This window comes from Panthera tigris, chromosome A1 (genome assembly GCF_018350195.1).
Source record: "Panthera tigris isolate Pti1 chromosome A1, P.tigris_Pti1_mat1.1, whole genome shotgun sequence".
In the NCBI taxonomy this organism is placed as follows: Eukaryota; Metazoa; Chordata; class Mammalia; order Carnivora; family Felidae; genus Panthera; species Panthera tigris.
Genome location: NC_056660.1, coordinates 6,151,194 through 6,165,025, shown reverse-complemented (window position 1 = coordinate 6,165,025; position 13,832 = coordinate 6,151,194).

The window sequence follows — 13,832 nt, the reverse complement described above, 5'->3', positions numbered from 1 at the left end:
AGAGCTGCACTCCGGGGCACCTGTGCATGGTGGGGGACGGCGGGCAAGATCACACACAGGATGTTGCTTTTTATGTCACATGTTCTTTTGAGCACCTACAGTCGAATTCCCTCGAGCTATGTGCGGGTGACGGGACCCAACTGCAAAAAAGGCAATTACGATGCCATGTGGCAAGCGTGATGCTCTTTCGGAGGAGGTGAAGCATGTCAGAAGATGCCGGAAGAATCTTTTCCCACGAGCCCCCAGCCTTCTAGAGAGGCTGGCGGGGCTCCTGGTCTTTGCCTACGTGGACGGTGAAGCGAAAGGAGAGTCGTGCGGTTTCAGTCCCGACCCGAATTTTCTTGTCTTTGTAAAGGGAAGCCTGGGAGAGGCCCCGCCCCTGGAGGGCCCTCTAATGGCCCTGCTGGGGGCCCTGATGGGAGAAGGCAGAGCACCAGGCTTCCCACTCAAGTCCAACCAGAGTCGCTGCGCCCCAATCCCGGGTAGAGCCTCCCCCCAGGCGGGTTCATTAGTCCTGAGCCCCGTACAGGGCTAGGTCTGCCCACGCGATCCGCTGGGAGCTGCCATCACAGGTATTTATTGGATGATCCCAACCCCTTCCCCTCTTTATCTTGTCACCCCCTCCCAGAGCCTCTCTGACAAGCCCACCGCAGCCCTACCACCTGTTGCAGACAGACTTGCTGGGCTCAGCTCACGGGAGCTCACTTGGTATTTACCTGCAGGCCCCATGCACCGGCAGCCGAGGGTGGAAGACGCCTACCTCTCCCTCCAGCTTCACCAGATGGCACTGGCCCGGCCAGCCCTGCCGGACCTCCTTGCCAGAGAAGGAGACAAGGCGAGCCTGCAGCCGGCAGCCAGCTCCCGAGGCTGCCCAGCTCAGGTGTCCCCAGACAAGCTGTCCACGGGTAGACACGTCCCAGGATGCCCGGCGACGTTGACTATTGCATGGAGTTTGCTGAATAATCGTGACCCTTCTAGAGCTCAATTCTTCTCAACCCTGAACCCCCTACAGTAACCTTGCCCCGTCCCTCCCTGTTCTTGCAGGCCAGCTTTGCCCGGCCTCCCCGTGAGAGGAGAGGCAAGAACGTGTCCCCCCAGCTGCCCCCAGCACCCCCCTCCCCCTGCTGGGAGTGCGTCATCTCCCTGGCTGGCCCAGGCCCCATCATTACAGGTGGCAGAAACCAATTCTTCTGCTTGTTTGTATGTGATTTCCATCTTTCGGTGCCTCCTAACGGGCACACGGTTACCATGTAAATGGTACCTTAACACCATTCCGGCAGCTCTTCCCGAATGGAATTTTTCAACAACTTTTATTTCCAGGAGTCCCGCGTATCCAAAAGACACAACAGAAAAAGAACCCACAGAGGCAAACGGTTACTAAGAATGAATCGTACAATCACAGAATTGAAAGCTCCTTGACACGTCGTCTGGGCCTCCTGCCTCAGGCCTTCTCTGGCTCCCAGCGCGCAGACAAAACCACCTGCCGGGAGAAGAGACCTGACCGCATCTTAGGAAATAAAAAAAAAAAAAATCTAGGGCACCTGGGTGGCTCGGTCGGCTAATGTCTGACTCTTGGCTCTCACAGTTGGTGAGTTCGAGCCCTATGTCGGGCTGTGTGCTGACAGTGTGCAGCCTGCTTGGGATTGTCTCTCTCCCGCTCTCTCTCTGCCCCTCCCCCGCTTACGCTCTGTCTCTCTCAAAATAGATAAATAAACTTGAAAGAAAGAAAGAAACCTGGAGCAGGGGACTGCCACTTTCTCTGCTAAGTTCCCCAGTCACCTGTCCTCACACTGTCACTCTTCAGCCTCTACCTTCATTTCTTGCTACATTGTCTTTATTGTTCTTATTACTCTTGGAAGCTTGTTTGTCGTCTGCCCACATCCATCTGCAGCCTGGGGGCCTCTGGGGGACATGGATGGACCCTGGTTCAGGGAACATAGGAGGGGCTGGAAGCTGTCTCACGATGAGCCAGAGAAGCGGACGTCTCCAGGGCTGGAGATGGCGCTGGCCCAGGGCCTCTGCTGACGGCCTGGGCCCCCTCTCGGCCTCCTCACTCCACACATACGCATTCTGCCCACCATTTATAAACTAGAGTTAAAAAGAAATCAGATGCTACCTAAAACTAAGACATCCAAAGGAACAGAAGAACCAAAAAGAAACGAAGAAGGACAGGATATAAGAAGGAAATTTAAAAAGATAAAATAATTTGTGTTATGAAGAGTATGAAGATAGATGAAAAACTAAAACACGGCTAATAAAAGGATGTTCACTTAAATTAAAATGATTTATGGGGCGCCTGGGTGGCTCAGTCGGTTGAGAGCCTGACTCTTGGTTTTGGCCCAGGTCATGATGCCAGGATTGTGGGATCAAGCCCCACTCAGTGTGGAGCCTTCTTGAGGTTCTCTCTCTCTCTTGCTCGCTCTCTCTCTCTCTCTCCCTCTGCCCCTCTCCCTTGCTTGTGCGCTCTCGTAAAAAAATAAATGATTATTAAGCCACAAGAAGAGGAATATGAATTTTTTTTTAAGATAAAAGTTCAAACAAAAATCAATAGAAGAGAGGGGCGCCTGGGTGGCTCAGTTGGTTAAGCCTCGGACTTCAGCAGAGGTGGCGATCTTGGTTCTTGAGTTCCATCCCGGCCTCCGGCTCTGAGCTGTCATGACAGCCGAAGCCTGCTTCGGATTCTCTCTCTCTCTCTCTCTGCCCTTCCCCCACTCCTGCTCTGTCTCTGTCTCGAAAAATAAATAAACATCAAAAAATATATATTTTTTTAAGTAGAAGGGAGAAATTCAAAACAGGGCAGGAAGGAAATTAAGGTAGTCAAAAACGGATAAAGTTGTAGACCACAGACCAGAAGCCTTAAATACTTAGAAAGGTAAAATAAACAACAGCCTGTGTGCAAATCGATAGCATCTCTTCAAACAGTGCAAAACAAAAAAGGCTCTTGAGGCTCAGGCGAAGGAAAGAAGATGCTGGCACGTGGAGAGCAGCGGTGGGAGTTTCTGGAGCCTCCTCTGACTGCGTGGCCCGCAGCGAGGGGGCCCCCGGCCGGCACCGCCCTGGCCTGGGCCCCGGGGGGACCCTCCGCCGGGCCTCGGGCAGCTCTTCTGGTCTCTCTGCCCCTCCGGAAGGGCCGCTGAGCTCCCCGAGGGCCTGCCCTCCAGACTGGCGGCCTGCCAGCGATCAGCCCGGGTCTGGCTCAGCCCGGAGCCCAAGGGAACCCAAACTGGAGTGAGCGCCTGGCCTCGTGACACTCTCTGTCCCCTCCCACCCTTGCAGCGGGGAGCATGACGCACGGGGACGTCCACACTCGTCTCCAGCCGGGGTACGAGTAAGGTCGGAAAGCCCTCCGGGGCGGCAGGAAAGCACCAGAGACGGAGGACGGAAGACAGAGGGGGGAGAGAAACCACGTGGACACTAGGACATGCCACGCCCCGGGCGGTGGCTTCACAAATCCGCTTCTCTCAGGCCTCGCGGTTGACCGGCCGCAGCGGGAGTGGTGCTGGGCCCATTGCACGTATGGAAGCCCCGAGGCCCGGGGCCCTTTCCCTCCCCTGGTTGGCGTCTGCAGGACCAGTGCGCCGAGCTGGCTTCGGAGCTTCCCGGGGATTCTCAGCGCCGTCCAGGGGAGCGATCCGTGCAGTCCGTCCCCGCGGGGGCGCCGCTTCACTCTCGGTACGTGCCCGTTACCCCGGCTTTCTGTTCCCCGAATACGAAAGCATGCGACTGCTGGCATAAGCTGTGCAATGCTGTGGCAGGATCCTCGCACGGAATCGTGACACTGAGGCTTTTCTCTCCAGGAGGCAAGTTTATTCGTGCTGGCACGGGCTCACTCCGCTGGGTTTGTACCCAAAGAACTGAGCCCCGAGCGCCACGTGGCGTAGGTTATTTTTTTTTCTTTAATGTTTCTATTTAGTTTTGAGACAGAGAGAGAGAGAGACAGAGCGCGAACAGGGGAGGGGCAGAGAGAGAGGGAGACACGGAATCTGAAACAGGCTCCAGGCCCCGAGCTGTCAGCACAGAGCCCCACGCGGGGCTCGAACTCACAGACTGTGAGATCATGACCTGAGCCGCAGTCAGAGGCTCAACGGACTGAGCCACCCAGGAGCCCCAGTAGGTTTTTATACATTTTCTACTTCCGTGTCTCCCACATATGGTAACTCACAAACGCGTAGTCTGAGTGAGTGGTCTCGTGGTACAGGGTCTTGAGGGACGTTGTCACCTACGCGGATAGTCAGGTTGCCTTGAGGTTGTTTTTGTTTTTTCTCTCCTGAGGGAGGGGACCCGACCACGGTGCTCCCCCCCATTTTGCCCACGAAACAACAAGGACACCACCCACGGTGCTGTGCTCCTCGCCACTGAAAGCTTCCCCGGCTTCCCCAGGACCCGGCTCCTGTCCTTGCAGGGCCTGCCGTTGGACTGTGAGTGGCACAAGGACAGCGACAAGGCAGGGCATAATCAATGGCCAGTGGGTGCAGGGATACTGAAAGCGATGAGCTCAGAGGCAGGTCTGGGCTCAGTTGTGACCTTGGGCACGGGTTTCTGAACCTCGGGCTTCTCGCCTTTAAGCCAGAATTTATAATGGAGTCCACTCAAGTGTTCCTTGAGTTCGTTTCTGGAAAGCATTCCTGCCACATGGGGGTCCTTCAGTGAAGGGTGGCTCTGACCACGAGAAGGTTAGGAATGGGGGCAGGGGCCGGGCTCTCAGAGCTGCACCACGATGGGCACTAGACTGGGATTAAGTCTCTGCCTCAGGGCAGCGTGACCAATTCCATTTTTCTGGCTCAGTGGTCCTCAACCAGGGGCAAATTTGACCTCTGGGGGCCACTTGGTGTTGTCTGGAGACACTTGTCACACCAGGAGAGGAGGAAGATGTGCTGGTGGCCCGTAGGGTAGAGACCAAGGATGCTGCTCTACCCTGCAGTGCCCAGGAGAGACCCCACAACTAAGAATTATCGGGCAGAACATGACCGTAGTGCCCACGTGGAGAAACGCTGCCTAGATTAAGCTGCAGATCCCCATGCATTCAGGGGGCAAACGTGAACAGGCATGTTTTCCTGGGCACTAACCCCCGAGAGATTCTCAGGAAGTTTTGGGAAAGTTCCCCCACCTTGCAATAGCCACACCCCAGAGATCCAGAAACAGGTGTTCCCTGACCCTGGCACTTTAAGAAACTGGTCTACACCGTGGAGACTAAACTTGGCAAGTATGTGACAACTGACAGAGGTTTTGCATTCTGAGGTTTTCCAAACATCCCTCCCCCTTCACACCTCCCCCCCCCCCCCCCCACTGACTGCACTGAGCCCTCAGTCATCTTAGGTCAGCGTCGTGTCCCTTTTACAAACCACAAAGCAGAAATACGGGGGATCTGACTTGCCCACAGTTGCCCACAGTCTGATAGCCACCAAGTGGCAGAATTAGGACTTGAATCCCACTGCCTTGCAGACGATGACAAATATCTGTTGGCTGGATGAATAACTGAAGGCACAAACAGACAAATGAATTCAAGTTCCTTGACTTGAAAATTCATTTTCTTTCCGTTCTTGCATGATAACTCTTTAATTATCTCACAAGGTGCTTAGGAATTGAGATAATGAAACCGAAATGATAAAAGTTACAATAAAATGTAATATGTGCAAAGAAACGCTTTTTTGAACAACTGATTTTGAAATTGTCAAGATATTCACACCCACTAATGAAAATTTATCTTAGTCCGTGACCCTGAACTTTCAAAGAGAGGTTTAAACTGAGAATAACTGACATTAATGAGCAACACAAGTGTTGTCTGTTTCTAAGGATGTTTTATTTTATTTTATTTTTAATTTTTTTAATGTTTATTTTTGAGAGGAGACAGAGCGTGAGCGGGCAGGGGCGGAGAGGGAGGCACAGAATCCCAAGCAGGCTCCAGCCTCTGAGCTGGCAGCATAGAGCCCGATGCGGGGCTCGAACTCACAAACTGTGAGATCAGATGCTTAAATGACTGAGCCACCGAGGTGCCCCTAATGATCTTTTATTTAAAAGAGAAACTACTTAGGGGTGCCTGCTTCGGATTCTCTCTCTGCCCCTCCCTCGCTCACACCCTGTCTCTCTCTCAAAAATAAACATTAAAAAATTTTTAAAAATAAAAGAAACTATTTAGGCTTCTAAAGAGTTAAAAACCAAGGTTAACATGTTTAAATAAGCACTTTAAAAGTTTGCCCTCTGGTGGACAGAGGGGAAAACGCATACGATGTTCAGAAAAACATGATGCCTTACCTAAGGCGGCCCTTTGCCTCCGGAGCTCACCTGAGCTCATTCTCCCCTCAGAAAACAGGACAGCTGCTGCTTTGCGCTGTGTCCCTCTCAAATTCGTATGTTCGAGCCCTACCCCAAGAACCTCAGAATGTGACTGTATTCGGAGATAGGGCCTTTAACGAGGAGATTAAGTTAAAATGAGGGTGGCCCCTAATCCCATCGGACCGAAGTCCTCATAACCAAAAGAAATTTCGACACACGAAACACCGGGATCTTGATGCGCGGAAGAAAGGCCATGTGAGGACCCAGCAAGAAGATGGCCGTCCGCAAGCCAAGGAGAGAGGCCTCTGGTGAAATCAAACCTGCCAACACCCCGATCTGGACCTCCAGCCTCCCGAACCAGGAGAAACACATTTCTGTTGTTTAAACCACCCAGTCTGTGGTCTTTGTTACACAGGCTCCTGCAGGCTGATGCAGACGGATACACTGAGAAACAAGCTTCCCGGTTGTTGAGAAAGTTAAACATCTGGTATATCACTAAGCATCTAGTCTTTAAGTGGGTGTCCTAGCAAGGGGCCTCTTTCGGGCTGACTGCAGTCTAAGTCAGGTCAAAGTCCAGCTGGCGATCCTGCGAAGAGGTCAAGGTCTCCTCGCGGAGCTCACCTGGTAGGCAGCAGGGCTCTCTCTCCAAACGAGCATTTCCTTCCCTGTCTGCCTCCTTGGGGGCCCCTGCTAGGGCCCTGTCTCTCTATTCACTGAAATTTTAAATGAAGAAAATTCAGAGCTATCATTTATGTCTGATTTCAAAACGTATACGTGGATTTCACAGCAAATACAGAAAAGCACAAATAGGGAAATGAAATCCAACAATAATTCTCCTACGCTCAGAACTGATCCCACTAACATTTAGTTCTCACATTGGGATTGTTTTTTGTTTTTTTTTTTTTCGTGACTAGAGGTGCAAGTTTAGGTTCATTTGCAGAAAGGAGAATCATCTTCTACGTATTGACTTTAACCTCTTTTTCGCCAACAATATATCATAAACAGCTTTCCACATCATCAAATATTATTCTACAACGTAATTTGTATAGCTTTTAGTACTCTATTGTAAGAAGAGTGAACTTAACTGAGTCTGTGTAGATGGATATTTACTTTTCTTGTAATTTTTCTTTGTGATACGAGTCAGTGTTGTGATAAACAACCTGGTAATCTTTGCATATATCTGTGATCATTTTCTTGCAATTCTAACTTTTGATTTTTTTTTTAAGTTTATTTATTTATTTTGAGAGAGAGAGATAGAGTGTGTGTGTGTGTGTGTGTGTGTGAGCACAGGGGAGGGACAGAGAGAGAGGGAGAGAGAGAATCCTAAGCATTGCATCCACACTGCCAGCACAGAGCCCAATGCGAGGCTCAAACCCACAGAATGGTGAGATCATGATTTGAGCTGAGATCAAGAGATGATACTTAACTGACTGAGCCACCCAGGCTCCCTGCTAACGTTCGAGTTTTAAATATAATTTTAACGACTGGTGAATGGGGGTGGAAATCCCTATACTCCCAAACAATAAATGATCGAAAGCAGACAGGTGGCAAGAATAAGGCTCTGTCTTAAAGTGCTCTCTCTCCTTTTAGACTGGAGTGTGAAGATGATGATTTCACAGAGGGTGATGGGAAATTAACCAGGGTAGAGGGATGAGGGCAAAGAAGGTAGAAGTCCACACCTTCCCATAGCACAGCTGAAAAAGAAACCACCAGAAAAGAAGGAAGGAAATAAAAAGATAAGTAGAGAGAGCTAAAAAGTGAAGAATAAGATCCTTGAAAAGGAGTGGAGACAGACTAGTTGGCTTATCTATCGAACACCGTGCGCAGCACTTAAAACACCTAACTGGTCTCCCCCCTGTTGCCAACAGCACCCCACCCATTGGTGTGTGCTCGGGAAATACAAAAAACGTGTTACATTTGACTTGGAAAATAGAGGCAGATCTGCTGAGGGAGTAAGATTTATCTAATGCTTTACAAAGTAAAACTTAAATAAATTGGAATATTTTGTTGCTTACCTCTGGTTTCCCATGAATGGAAATCTAGAATGATCTATATTGGACATATATTCAGGGTGCCTAGTTTGGGCTACTTCCTCATCTACCACTTTGTCAAGGAATAGGGAGGGGTGTTTTAATGAGCTCTATTTAACCATACGAGAGTGATGCTTTTTGTGTTGGAAATGGACTGAGACCCTTGTGGGTGAAGACCACATGATGATAGTAAAAGGTGTCCTAGGTTCACGGGGCACATTTTAAGAGAATTTTTCAAGCCACCCAGGCTGGTACCTGGCTTGTCCATTCCTGGTGCCACGTCCTTTCCATGATTATGCTTCTCGTTGCTTCCTTACAAGCCTCCACGTCTCTCTGTGAACTCTTCTTGGCCCCCTGTTGTGCCCTCCAAACACAAACATGCCGAACCCCCCCTGCCTGTGTGGGTCCTGCTCACCCCTGGGGTTGGGCTCTGCCCAGGATCCATGCTGCCCCGCCCGGTGGACTGGGAAGGCATGTTTACAGTGTGATACATGAGATCTGCAGAATGGAATTCACCCCTAATCCAACTTTAAGAGATTGATGTCCGTTCTTTTTTTATTTTTATTTTTTTTAGTGTTTATTTATTATTGAGAGATGGAGAGGGACAGAGCATGAGCAGGCAAGGGGCAGAGAGAGAGGGAGACACAGAATCCGAAGCAGGCTCCGGACTCCGAGCTGTCAGCACAGAGCCCGACGCAGGGCTCAAACTCACAGACCGAGAGATCATGACCTGCGTCGAAGTCGGAGGGGAGGCTTAACCGACTGAGCCATCCAGGCGCCCCAGATTGATGTCCATTCTAAAATCCTGCCATGGTGTTTGAGATTTCAGACATCCAGATGGAAAAAGTAACGAATGAGCACTCCTTAGCAGACACAGAGATGTTTCCCTGAAAGGAAGGACTCTTGTCTAAGAAGGACACCCCATGGCCACGTCTGACCCAAGAACACAGGCCAATCAGTCTTCTTGGGATGATGCTATTGTCCAGCGGGCTCTGTGGAGCAGGTCACAGGAGCCCCATTATGAGCTCAGGGGACCTTAGAGGAGAGAGGCTATCGGTTAGAGGGGATGTGTGGTTTGCAGGAGCTACGCGAGGCCACGTGGAAGAACCAGTGGGGAGAGGGTAAGGAGGAGAAGGGCAGGATGGAAGCAGAGAAGATGTGGACGGAGCAGAAAGGGGAAGACTTGGGGACAACGTGTGATGTTTGCCACGGCTGATGAAAGTTCGCATGCCATGGTTGACAGCTCTGGATCCAAAGGTTGGGCGTGACTGCACTCAAGCTTAAGCTTCCAAGCAAGTGTTGGATACCTATTTCAAAATATTTATCTGGAATCTTGGAGTTGGTAAAGATTTCTTAAGCAGGAAACAAACATGCTAAGCATAAAGAAAAAAGTAGACTGGATTACATTACAACTAAGAACTTCTGTTCATTAAAAGACACTGAAGAGGGGCGCCTGGGTGGCTCAGTCGGTTAAGCGTCCGACTTCGGCTCAGGTCACGATCTCGCGGTTTGTGAGTTCGAGCCCCGTGTCGGGCTCTGGGCTAATGGCTCAGAGCCTGGAGCCTGCTTCCGATTCTGTGTCTCCCTCTCTCTCTGCCCCTCCCCCGTTCATGCTCTGTCTCTCTCTGTCTCAAAAATAAATAAAACGTTAAAAAAATTAAAAAAAAAAAGACACTGAAGAGTCATGATCTCACAATATCTTGAGTTCGAGCCCTGTGTTGGGCTCTGTGCTGAAGGTGCGGAACCTGCTTGGGATTCTCTCGCTCCCTCTCCCTCTCTGCCCTTCTCCTGCTCACCCGGTCTCTGTCTCTCTCAAAACAAATAAATAAACATAAAAAAAAAAAAAGATACTGAAGGGAGTGAGTGGTAGCACACAGAGAGGGAGGAAGAATTTGCAATGCACACAAAGGACTCATAAGGAAGTCCCGCTAATCAATAAGAAAAAGACAGACAACCAACAGAAATACGGGTTAAAGACTTGAATAGACACTTCATAAGGGAAGCCAGCCAAATGGCCAATCAATGTACGAAAGGGCGCTCAGTCTTATCCATTAACAGGGAAAAGCAAACTAAAGCCACAGTGAGATTCTGGTACCCATTTCCCAGAACGTCTGAGAGAAAAATGGTGGGCAATATCAAGTGTTGGCAAGGGTGTGCTGCAGGAATCCTCATAATCTGCTGGTGGGAATGTAAGCTGACACAACCACTTTGGAAAACGGTCTCTAAAACTGATCACATGCCTACTCTAAGCGATTCCACCCCCAGGGACACATCGAACAGAGGCGCATACATAGTTCACCAAGAGACATGTACAAAACTGTCTGGAGAACCACCTTTTGTAGTCCAAGACTGGAAACCTACCTGCTTATCAACATTAGAATGGACGAAGGAGTGGGGAGCTATTCCCACCGCGGAATATTCAGCAGTGGTTCTCCAAGTACGGTCTGGAAAGAGCAGCCTCAGGATCACCAGGCACCTTGCTAGAGAAGCAATCTTGGAGGTCCCGCCCAAGACCTACTGACTCCAAGACTCTGGCCCAGGGCCCAGCAGTCTGTGTTTTAGCAAACCCCCAGGTGACGATGGTGTCCACCCAAGTGTGAGAATCACTGCCCGACAGCAATGAGAGCGATCAAACTACAGCTTCATGCGAAAATATGGGTGAATGTCACCAACGCAATGTTGAGCGCAAGGTGTCAGACACAGAACAGCATTTCGGATAATTCCACTTCTGCAAAGCACAAAAGGCAGAACTGACCAGTGCTGTTAGAAGTCAGGATCAAGGTGGGGACTAGGGTGAGGGAAGGAAGGTGCCCAGGGCAAGAAGTAAGGAGGCTTTAGTGCCAACCCTGAGAGTGAGCGCCTCCTAGGGGCCTCGCTTGCCTGCCCTGACCTTGGCCGTGGTCTGGGGCTGCTTACCCTAGAAAGAGGGGGGTGGGCGCCAGGCCATGGTTAACGCTCTGTGAGTCAGTGGGGGTGCTGGTCGCAGTAGGGTGTTGAGTTCCACAGATTACTCAACCTGTACACATCCGATTTGTAAATTTCTCTGCATGTAAATTCAGGATCATCTTTCAATAAATAATTTTTCAGATCAGGTACATATTCAATTGGAACAATATACCCTGCGATGATCAGCGGTGAAACAGGAATGTAAGTTTTTGGTAGCCTTTGAATATAACTGCTTTCAGAACATGGGCCTTTTTTTTTTTTTTTTTTTTTAATGAGCTTAGGAAGTGACAAAAAAAATAATTCGGAGTCCAGTCTGGGAGACGACACACGAGCTCAAAATGAGTAATACCATTATTTTTGTTCTGAAAAATGAGATGGGGTTTCCAATGTGGCTTCAATGGACTCTGAAGGACACTGCCAAGGAGAAGTGAGTCCCAGATGTGTGCTGAGTGTGGGAACAACTTCGGAATAAGATATAACTCCTCCCCAGGCAGCAGCTTTGAGCACACTTCCCCGACATCTGGGATTTCCGGCCTAGGTGCTAACAGATCAGTCACCTTTTTTTAGAGGCAAGAAAAGAGTCCCCATCCTGTGTTGCCTGCTTTCTAGGAAAGCAGTGCTTTTTGTCTGACTCAATACTGTTATCTTACTTTATTCCTTGGTGAGCTCTAGGTAGGGCTTAACCCACCTCTGTTCTTTAATGGGAAGGGGAACTGTCCCCACTGGCCGGGCTTCCTGCAGCTGGGCTGGGCTTAGTGACGACGCATGAGGGATGCGAGCCCCCAGTGAACGCATTGTGTTTGGATTACGAAGAAAATGGGAACGAGTAATTGTGGCGTGAGCCGTGGCGTGGGGCGGACCGTTGGACGGAGCAGGGCCCACAGGCTCGCGCCCCTCAGACCCTGAGGCAGCCCCTTGCCTTCCGAATAGACGAAGGTGCCTCGGGATCGCAGGATGACAGATGGCTCTTTCAACAACAGTCTTTCCTTCAGCAAAGCCCTGGGATTTCCCGGACCAATGAAGACGTATGGGAGGAAAAAGCGCTCCGCTCGTCCTGGTGGCGTGCCATCTCTGGGTTCTGTCCTGTTCTGGGGACCCCGGCTCTGACCCGGGAAACGGAATGACCCGACCAGGCCTGGCGCACTCACCAGCTGAGAGCCAGCTGAGAATAACTCTGCGTCTGTTTTGGAATTACTTCACTGTCTAAACGCTCCCGGAATTTTATTGAATTTAAGCATTTCAACAAATGTGTTGTCCTAGCCTTCCTCAAAAGGCCCCTGGTTAGTGTCTATTTTCATTTAGTTGCTTAGGGGCTGCTGGGCGGAGTCATCTTAGCGATCTGTCTGTCTGTCTTGTCTAAAATGCAGCTTCTTCCCCTCTCCCCTCTCCCCTCCCACCCACGCAGAGTCTCTATCCTCACCCAAGCCCCCACCCCCTTTCCTCTGGAGTGTCGCTATAGCCTCCTAGCTGTCCCGCGTCCCCCCTTCCCCCTTTCCATCGCTCCCGAGCCGAGCCCAGTCCTGCACACACAGCAGCCCGATCACACCCCTGCCTGGCTCCAATCCCACAGTGCTCCTGCTCCTCTCTATGTTAACCTTGTATTTCTGATGCTTTGACATCAAGGGGGCTTTCGGACTCCAAGAGACTGCCCCTCCCAGGACTGGCTAATTCATAAAGATGGCAAACAAGGGACCGAGGAGTGCACTTTCATACGCATGTCACCCAGCCCAGAGCCCACACCCCCAGGCGCCTCCTCTGTGGGACTCTTGCACTCAGGGCCAATAAACACCTGTTCTGGTCACCCCGGGTACGGCCAGGTACTGACAAATGGGGCAGCCTTATGCTCTAGAGCCCATTGGAATTATTCAGACTACCCATCCTGAACCTGTCCTACCTCTCCTGTTCCTTCCCATAGAAACTGTCAAAAAGTCTTTACCTCATGCTTTCCCCTCTCCCTCTGCCTCCTGACTGCCCCTGGGGCTCCCCGCACGGCCCCGTGTGGAGTGGCGTACCCCTTCTTTTGGGAACTGTAAGTGTAGCCAACTAATTTTCCAACGACCCCTTGTCTCCTTGATCCATTGGCCTTGCCATACCTGAATGATAATAAAACCTACATTAACCTTTTTTTTTAACGTGTATTTATTTTTCAGAGAGACAGAGCGTGAATGGGGTAAGGGCAGAGAGAGAGGGAGAGAGAGAATCCAAAGCAGGTTCCCGGCTCCGATCTTGTCAGCACAGAGCCCAACGTGGGGCTCAAACTCCCGAACCGTGAGATCAGGACCTGACCTGAAGTCGGACGCTTAACCGACCGAGCCACCCAGGCGCCCCTAAAACCTCCATTGTAAACCATTCTCAGGGGAAAAGTCAGGTTGCTCACATGGCCCAGACTCTGCTGCCCTCGGTGCTAGGCATTAGCTACATGTGGCTATTGAGCCCTCGAAAAGTGGCTAGCCAATATTGAGATGTACCGTAAGTATACAATATCCACTGGGTTTCAAAGGCAATACCAAAACATAGTAAAATATCTCATCAGTATTCATATTGGCCACATGTTGAAATAATAATGTTTCAGGGACACCTGGG